We start from the raw sequence: 9068 nt of genomic DNA on the forward strand, positions 1-9068 counted from the left end.
AGTCACTCTGAGTACATAAGCTTCCTGTACAGTCAATGGAGAGAGGGAGATGCTTGAGGATGAGTCTTAATGAGCTGCCTGGGTCTGTCCAGAAAAGTCAGGGAGTCTTGCTAGCTCCAGGGAACAGGCAACTGCTCACATTCATGGAGTGGGAAGCTGCTTGGGCCATGCCATGAACAAACAGCAGCGATATGTTGGCACAGTCACATTCTCGGTCTTTGAAGTGGAATTCAGTAGACCATATAGTCTTTGAAGGGAGTGGCTAGTTGCAGCACTTACCAAGGATGCTGGAGACTTGGCCTGCAGGAAAGGGAACCAATTCCCATGTCCTTGCTTGCAGGTGAGTGCCAAACCACAAACAAGAAACAAGTGGGAATAAGCTTTCATTCCTGCCAGACACTTCCAGTGGGCCGTTGCTCAAGTTGTCTTCCGCAGCATCCCCAGAGAGTGAGCCACATGCCCAGGTCAGCTGGAGCAAAAAAGCCTTCATTGACCAACAAAAAGCATCTCAGAGCTCAGGTTAGTGTTTGGTTCGCTGAGGGCTTTCACTCAGACATTCAGAGCAGCCGTGGGTTGCTGAGCTAGCACCCCTTGTCAGCTGTCTCCGCAAGTCCCCTTGGCCTCTCATCTTCAGCAAATGTGGCAAGAAGGGAGTGAGACCTTGGTGGCCACCATTACTGCAACTCCACTGTCATCAGTTGTTCACTGACTGATGGGGGTATTTTATGGATGTGTTTCTCCAGCATCCTTGCCAGAAGGACAGTAGAGGGTCTCAATCTCCCCAGCCAGATCTGCCAGAAGTCATCTGAGAGGCCTCTGGGCCTTATTCTGCACTCTAGAAAGTTGTGGAGTTTGCCATTCAAAGCTCAGTCCATGCATTTTGCTAGTATGAAATCTAAAGAATTCCATCTTGCAGGAAATGTCATCTATGGAAAAAATTAAGGCACTAGGTCTAAGAACCAGTTCAGTTATTCCATAACACAACTGATGAAAAATAGGGATGAGCTATACTAGCAACATATGTATTTGTTTAACAGATAATCACGTCACTGGTATGTATGTATTTGTGTGTATGTGTATATGTATATATTTTGAAAATAGCTAAACAGTAAGACAGGCAAATAGGATATTGGAGTACTTATCTGTCTACCTATCTACCTAACAGCACATCCATCTATCTGCTGCTGTAGGTCCCAGAAAGTAAGTATGATACACGCTACCTAGATAAACCTTTTGAGATTCATCTGGCCAGAAGTTGTCCACAATCCAGTCTTCCCATGCTCTCTTCAAAGTCAGCAGAGAGAAATAGCCACAAGGGATGCAGTTCCCAACATTTTCAGATGAATGCCATTGTCCCAAGAGCCTGGGGCACCTAGCTCAGATACTGCAGGCACCTGGAGTAACATGCTATGAAACCCCCAGTGTTTCCTACCATGGGATTTGTTTGATTTATCTTTGTTGTTTTTCTGATACAGCTGAGAACTATTTCTGACAGCTGTGCAAAGAGAAGGCAGCCAGGGGCTCAAAATGGTTTCCTGAGATGAAGATCTTGGACCTACACTTCCAGATGAAAACCTGTGGGGTGGTGGCTGTTCATCAGCCCCTTAACCGTCTGTATCAGAGGCATGTGGTGCTTTTCTCATCCTGTAGCAAAAAGGCACCAGGGTGCTGGGTGGCTTTGGCACTGGGATTGGTGTCTATGGATGTCTCGGTGCTCCTGCCAGCTCAAACCTCTTCTTTGCATGAGGTCACTTCACAACACATTATATTCTTCAGAAGTCCTGACAAGGACAAGGTGGTGGCTCCTTCAAAAATGGTAGAGGCCTTCATCCAGGCAAAAGCCACCTAGCAAGTGGCTGCACAGGGCTGTGGCTAGATGGTTAATGAAGGCACATTTCTGCTAGACCTCTCTCCATGGGGGTCTTCTCCCCATGATGACTCATTACGTGGCATTGCATGGTGCAGCCCCATGATGTCAATGAGTGCTTCAAGGGCAGAAGAAAAGGCAGCAATGACATAAGGTGGCAAGACACCAGGGCATGACCTCAGCTGGAGGGTTGCAGGGCTCTGCAGCAGCAGGCGAAAGACTCCCAGCAAACAGGGCAAGGTCTGAAAACATCCACTGTGATCTGAAAGCTTGGCATGATGTGAAGCACCACTCAAGCCATAATAGTCACACATCTCCCAGCATCCACATCAAACAGGTCCTGCTGCGGGAGGACTGAGCTTTTGCATCTTTGCAAGACAAATACCACACTATGAAGTGAGTGCTTTCTCTTTTATTTTCCTCTGAAAGAAATGTCCCCTCCAAAAGATATCAGGTGCTCTCCTAAGAGAAGTGATGAGATAACCAAGTTAGCTCTTCAAGATAGCCTGGATGATGGGTTTTACAGTCATTCTGATCCTCATTCTTATGGCTGAAGTTCATTGTTTGATTAGATGATGGCATATTAATCACAGTATTCTCCAATACCAATAGGTCATGTTTGACACTGCCTACTCCAAACTTCAAGTCATCCCTGAATTTATGTGGTTGCCAACTCATCTATGTCTATGGAAAATTAATAAAGATATGAACTCCCAGTTCTCACTGCTGTTCTTGCAGAGTGATTGCTGCTAGTTGTGCATCCCAGGAGCTTTATGTACGTGAGCTTACAGAGACTGAAAGGAGACATTGCTCTGCTTGGCTACCCGTGGCTCTTCTGCGCTGTGAAAATGGGCACATTTACCTAAAGAGCTGTCTCATGTTCAGAGTGATTTTGGAGGAAGAGGGTTCAGGGCAGTGAAACCATCAGACTGTTGGTTATTCCCACTATGCCAGACACCCAAAACAACACTAGCGGTCCCCAAAAGTTTGCAGATGCTTCTCCTCTAAAGTACAACAGATTTGAAGCATGCTAACATGGTGATCCTGCCAGGGAAACAACAGCAAAGATTCAGCAGAATTTCTTGGTCCTGAAGTTTGGCTATGGGGAAGGATGTGACATCTATTCCCAGGGTTCAATACTGTTTCTCCAGTAAAGCCCAGCAGGGTCTAACACAGGTTTGTCCTTTCCTGCGTGTATGGAGCACATTTACCCTCTGCATAGCATCACCAGAAGAAAACCACACAAGAATCTTTTATTAAACAAATGGTGGACAGGACCGCTCCAGAGGGCAAATGAGGACTCCCAAGCCATGCCAGCGTGCTCTGGAGGACTTTTCAGCGAGGGTTAGCACAACCTGTCTCCTGGCTGAACAGCCCTTCCCACACCCAGCACCTGCGGAATGCCTCCAGGCTGCAGGACTCTGGCTTCAATTGCACCCTTGCGAGGGGATGGGGGCAGCTCTTTGGAGGGGGTATCTTCTTGCAGCTGCATGGACAAGAACAAAGCAACACCTGAGAATACAGAATGGATTGTCTGAGATTCAGTTGCCCAAACATAGGTGCTGTGTGGGCTACTCTGGGGTATTCTGTCTGGTCTCCAGTCGCTTTGCAATGGGGCAGTCTCCCATAGGACCTGTGCTATCTTTGCTAGCTGTGTGTGGATGTCTTGGATACCTTAGACATCTAAGATGGCCCTGGGAATGAAGATTTAGGCAAGCCTTCCCCACTCCTTCTGAAATACTTCGGTTGTTACCATGTCCTGTTCTTATAAAGAAGACATTTATATACTCCAGTCTACAGTTCTTGTCCTTCCTGCAGCCCAGTAAAAAGCATTTAAATGAAACATGAGTCCCTTGAAAACATCCAGGTTGCTCACAGCAACCTGATTGCCGTGGGGTGGTAATGCAAAGCCTTGTTTTAAATCAATGACAGTCCTAGTATTAGAGCTCTGACAGAACTACTGATTCATAAAATAGCTGCTATTCTGTGCGGGGAAGGGCCATAAATCGTGCTGTGAACATTTTCCAGAGCTGGAAATGCCAACATTAGTTTTTTATATGTTACTATTTTATGATTTATATTACAGTGAAGGATTCCAGTGTCCTGTTGCTCTTAAGCTTGTACTTGTTGTACAAGCCCAAAGGTTCAGTATTGTAAATGGGGCAATTTTGTAGGAGAGGCGATGTCTTTAACTAGCCCAGCAGAAACCTTGGGAAGAAATGCAGAGGCTTTCCTGAACACAAGCCCTTCTTCACACTTCTGTACCAGGTTTGAAATGGCTTTTGGTGCCCGAGAGCTCTGTGCATTTTCCCAGCCACAGCACATGCCATTGCTCCCTTGGCACTTGGGTATGGACCCAAGTCCACTCACTAGCTCCAGCTTGTGCCACGCCCAACCTGTTTGGGGTAAAGGCTGTGTCAGGCACAAATTTGGGGTGAGATGCGGAGTAATGCATCTAATGAGATGCAAGGACAAAGCTCAAACTCATGCCATCTCTCAGCATGGACCTAAGAGTACTTGTGTCTGCAACATGGACCAACCTCAAGAGCACCAAGGGCTGATGGAGTGATTCAGTGCCTGGATTCGGTGAGCACACCCAGGACCAGGGATGCAGATGCACTGTCTGTGAGCCATGGTTCAAACCAGGCTCCAGGCTTTGCTTTGGCCAGTGCTCCACCTACCAGTGTAGACATATCCAGAGGAACTTAATGGTACAATGCAGTACTGACCTCACCTCCCCATGAGATATTTTTTCCTTCAATAGCCATCTGGGTGACACTTCAGCAATGTTGTACTGTAAATCTAGAAACATCATGATCATAATTATCTCACATCTATTCACAAGTGTTATCACTGTCCTGGCAGGCTTGGCTGAAGCTGGTATTAGCTGTTTTCCTACTTGGTAGTAAATTTTAAGTGATAGGCATTATGTCTGGTAGCATTATGTATCTGTTGAGTTTAACCTCCTTGCCTCTTTCCTTTGGACCTTAAACATGCTTTATTATATCAAATAGCAATTAACATTCCTCAGGGGTGAAGGTAGCTACATGGCGTGTTTACTGAGGCAGCCAGCTGTCGCCATTTGGCAAGCAACTTTTATCATAAGCTGGTTGAATTTAACATATATCAGCATTTATCAGCCCAGACTTTGTCAGTTTTATAAATGAAAACTGAGGGACAATAAATCATTTGGTGCCCAGGTGATACTGCATACATCAGAAAGCATATTTACCAGGCCGGGTGGATTCAACCAACAAAAGGCATCTAAGGTTTTGTTATTTGATCTGTATTGAATCTATAGTCTCAGATGTATTTTTTGGTGCACAACCCAGATGTGGAAGCTTTGGTGAGATGTGTGCTGGATGGTCCCATTTGTTTTCTTCTAGGCTGGCTGCTGCAGCCTTCACTCCTGCTCGGTAATACGCGAACATTTCCACTGACTTCTGTTGGAGTGCGTTTGACTCAGCATCCATAGCATAATTAATCAGCCTCCTCACTTGTGGGGGATGGAGGACAGAGCTGGGAGGAGAAACACACTGAGGTGGGACAAGCCTCCGTTCTTAGATGCTTTAAATGTAAAGAATTGCTCTACTAATTTTCAGTCATGCTTTACTGCCGTCTCAACAGACATCCTCTGAATATTCCAGGATTAACCATGACTCGTAGATGACACCTATACCAGTAAATCAAATGGGTCAGAGAACAGATACTGGGGGTAAGTGGCAGGCTGCTGCTCACATCCATACAACTAAAACCTTTTCTGCCCCAGAGTGGGTGGTTCATCCATAGCACCTAGTGGGAACAGCTCTGTGCTACTCCTGAACCATGTCCAGGCTAGCTGGCGTGGGATGAAACTCTGCCAGGGAGTGTGCTGCACCCTTAAACAGTGCGGGTGACTGCAGGACATGGGCCAAATCCTGCATTTGGGGATAACTTAGGTCATGCATCACTGCCCTTGCCTTGGGCAAGATGGAAGAGGGGGTGTGTTTTGCAGACAGTGATTTAACACAGCCTGGAAGATGAGGTCAATACAGTGTGTGGCAGCATGGCAAGTCCTCTAGAGCGTCATTTTCACTTCATCATCGCATCCACAGTCCATAATGCTAATGGAAACCCAACCTCAGAGCGAGTTTATACTTGTATGTCAAGGGGGGAATTGGAGCATTTGAGGTTCAGAGGCAAACTCTGACCCACCACATCAGTGTGTCTTCCAGCCAAAGGGAGGACAGACAGTGAGGGCTGTAAGGAAGTGGCCATCAGTGAGGGTCATTAAGACCATATTCGTACTGTTTAATAAAAAAGACCAGGGAGTGATGTCTGGTAAAAGCCAAATGGCATTGAACGGCTCATTGCCCACCCTGCAGTGCACTAACCTTTCCCTTTGCAGGGAGCTAGGTGGAGAGGTCTATCCATAACAGCAACAGGGAGGGAGGTAACAACTAAGCAATGTGGTAAAGCAAGGGTCCAGTGCCCAGGCTCTCCCTAGCCTGTATTTAGCAATTTATATCATGCTGCTGAGTTAAGATTTACAAGAAGACACAGATCAGCCCCTCAGACCTTTTTGCTATGACAGTATCAGGCTTTTTACTTGACTGCAGTGATGAAAACCCTTACACTAACATGCCTGGAGCCACCTGCTTCACAGCACGAGCACAGGCTGGTTCACTCAAGAGGTGGGAGACCTTCCATGCTCTTCCCACAGTTCATCCCAGAAGGAGAGTAATATTTCACAGATGATTTGGTTGATTTTGCCAGTCTCAGAGTGTCCCAATGCAAAGAATGGTGAGCTATGCCCTCGCAGGGACACCAGCTGGCACGTGCAAAAAGAGAGGACATAGTAATGTTGTGGGCTGTGCAATGAATACTCTTGCATCAGGTGGGACTAACCTGAACACAGAAACGTAGGTTAACTGCAACATAAACGTAGCCACGGCCAGAGTACAGAGTAAAGTATTAAACTTCTTCTTTTAAATATACAAATCTCTCACAACTTCCTTATGGTTCCCTTCCCTCAACATAGTTTCGTAGCAGATCTTTTATGTCAAGCTTTTCCAAGGCTTGCCTGTGTAAGGTGACATATTCACTGCTTATTTAATTATAAATCTTTATATTGTACCAGTTTTATGTCTTTTGACAATTGTCTTCTCCTCATTGTCTTGTTCAAAGCAGAAGTTAAAAATGACAAGGTTGTCTGCTTCCAAATCTTTCCTCCACGGATGGACCCAAGACATTTTAAATGACAAGCAGCAGCTTATTATTCATTCTTATTACAGTGACATGCAAATCCACTGGGAGGTGACAACACAAGGAAACCACTGCTCCCAGAAACTTCCCAGCACATTTGCTGGCAGAGCATGCTCTCCAATGTCAGTGCCATTCCCACCAGTCTCCAAGACTGCGGCACAAAAATAGTGGAGTTGAAGAATGAACAAGGAACAGGAGTTACGAACACGGCGAAGAATAAGAGGTAAGGATGAAGCTTATACACATGACGCAGAACTCAAATAGCCTGAAGCAATGTATTCATGTACGCTGTGGGATGAGCTAATTGCTGTACACAGAGTTTACAGTTTTCTAAAGAAGAGAGTGAATTCAAGGGCTGTACAGTATATCCATGCCAACGTAGCTACAGCATGAGAATGGTTTTGTGAAAGATCAAAAGACCCGGAGAAAGAGTAGAAGCTTTTGCTTCATAGCACAGTCTGAAAATGAGCTTGCAACAGTTGCATCAGTGAAAAAGAGACCAGATATCATAGCCACATTTTAAATAAGGACATTTCCGAGTGAGGAAAAGGCTACTGGAGCCAAGTGTAAGTCAGGGTGTAAGTAAGGAGGAGGGGTTGTGGGTGGCACTGCTGTCTGAACACAAAAACATCTAACAGAGGTGTTTGCCCCAAAGAAACAGAACGGAGAGGCTGGAACCTCCTACCTGTGCTGGCCAGAGGGGCTCATGGCTAGGACTGCTGATCCTCTGCCTTTTTCTTGTCCTATGAAAAAAAATTAGGGAACTCATTTATTGTCTTTTCCTTCTTCCCTGCTTTTCAGTTGGAAACAGTGTTACAGCCAGGCTTTCTCCCTCCCAGCCCCCCTGCTCCCAGAGGAAGAGGGGACAGCACAACCAGGCTCAGGACTGCAGAGGGATCTGCTTCTGCTCCTCTCCTGCTGTCCCCACTGGAGGCACAGTCAGTGACCATGCTAGGACACACTCCTGACAGAGCAGCTAACTTCTAAGGGCCTCCTAAGCTACAAAACAGAAACCTTTAAAGGACTGGTTCTGTTCAACTTTCTTTGCTAGTGAACTATAACAATGACAATTGTAAAAACATGACATTTCTGTGCCGTATAATTCCAAATTCTCTGATGATGACAAGTGATGCTCTGAAGTATCTGCAGGTAACACACTGTTACCTGGGCTTTTCCTCCACATCTCCACTACTGCTCCATTTGCCAAAGCTGGTAAGTCCACTTGTACCTGTTCCATCCCAGAAGCTCATACTTCCTAACACACTGTGATAATTGCTTGAAACTTTCTCCTGATCTGGAAAAACTGAGCTGTTGGAAATGCATCCTATGCCCACTAGCAGGTGGCAGGTGCTCCTAGATCCCGCTGAGGTCTGGTACTCTGATTCACTGTTCAGGCATCAGACGTGCCCTCCATCACCCTCCCACCGCCAGGGTAACCTCCTCCATTCCAATACCAAGTTGCGCTGTTTTATTTTTGCTTGGTCTTTGCAATGTCTTGGTATCTCTCTAGATTTCCATCTGTCTTCACAACAGTGAAGCATACTCTTCAGTAACACGACAAGAAATGACAACTCCTGTGGCACTCTTGCCATTTCCTAATTTAAATGGGCTAAACGTAGTATTGCCCACCTCTGGAGCCAACCAGTGCTTTGATGTCATTTTCTGTAAGTCACCGGATAGGAACTAATAGAGACTAGATGGGCTCAGAGAGAGAGTTAGCCTTTCAAATTATGAACACTGCCATTCCCTGAGGTTAGGTGGCCATCCGTGGCAACAGAGGTCCTACTGATGGGTTGGGCACCTGATTTTTCTGTTCTTGACACAGGCAGAGTAGTCGCCTCAGGATGACACTGTGATCCTTGTGCACCTGTGGTTTTGCAGATGAATTCTAGGACATCCGATACTGGAGGAGAAGAGCCTGGGAATCTGTCCTGTCACTGATGTATACTTAAATTCC

This window comes from Ciconia boyciana, chromosome 1 (genome assembly GCF_034638445.1).
Source record: "Ciconia boyciana chromosome 1, ASM3463844v1, whole genome shotgun sequence".
NCBI lineage: Eukaryota > Metazoa > Chordata > Aves > Ciconiiformes > Ciconiidae > Ciconia > Ciconia boyciana.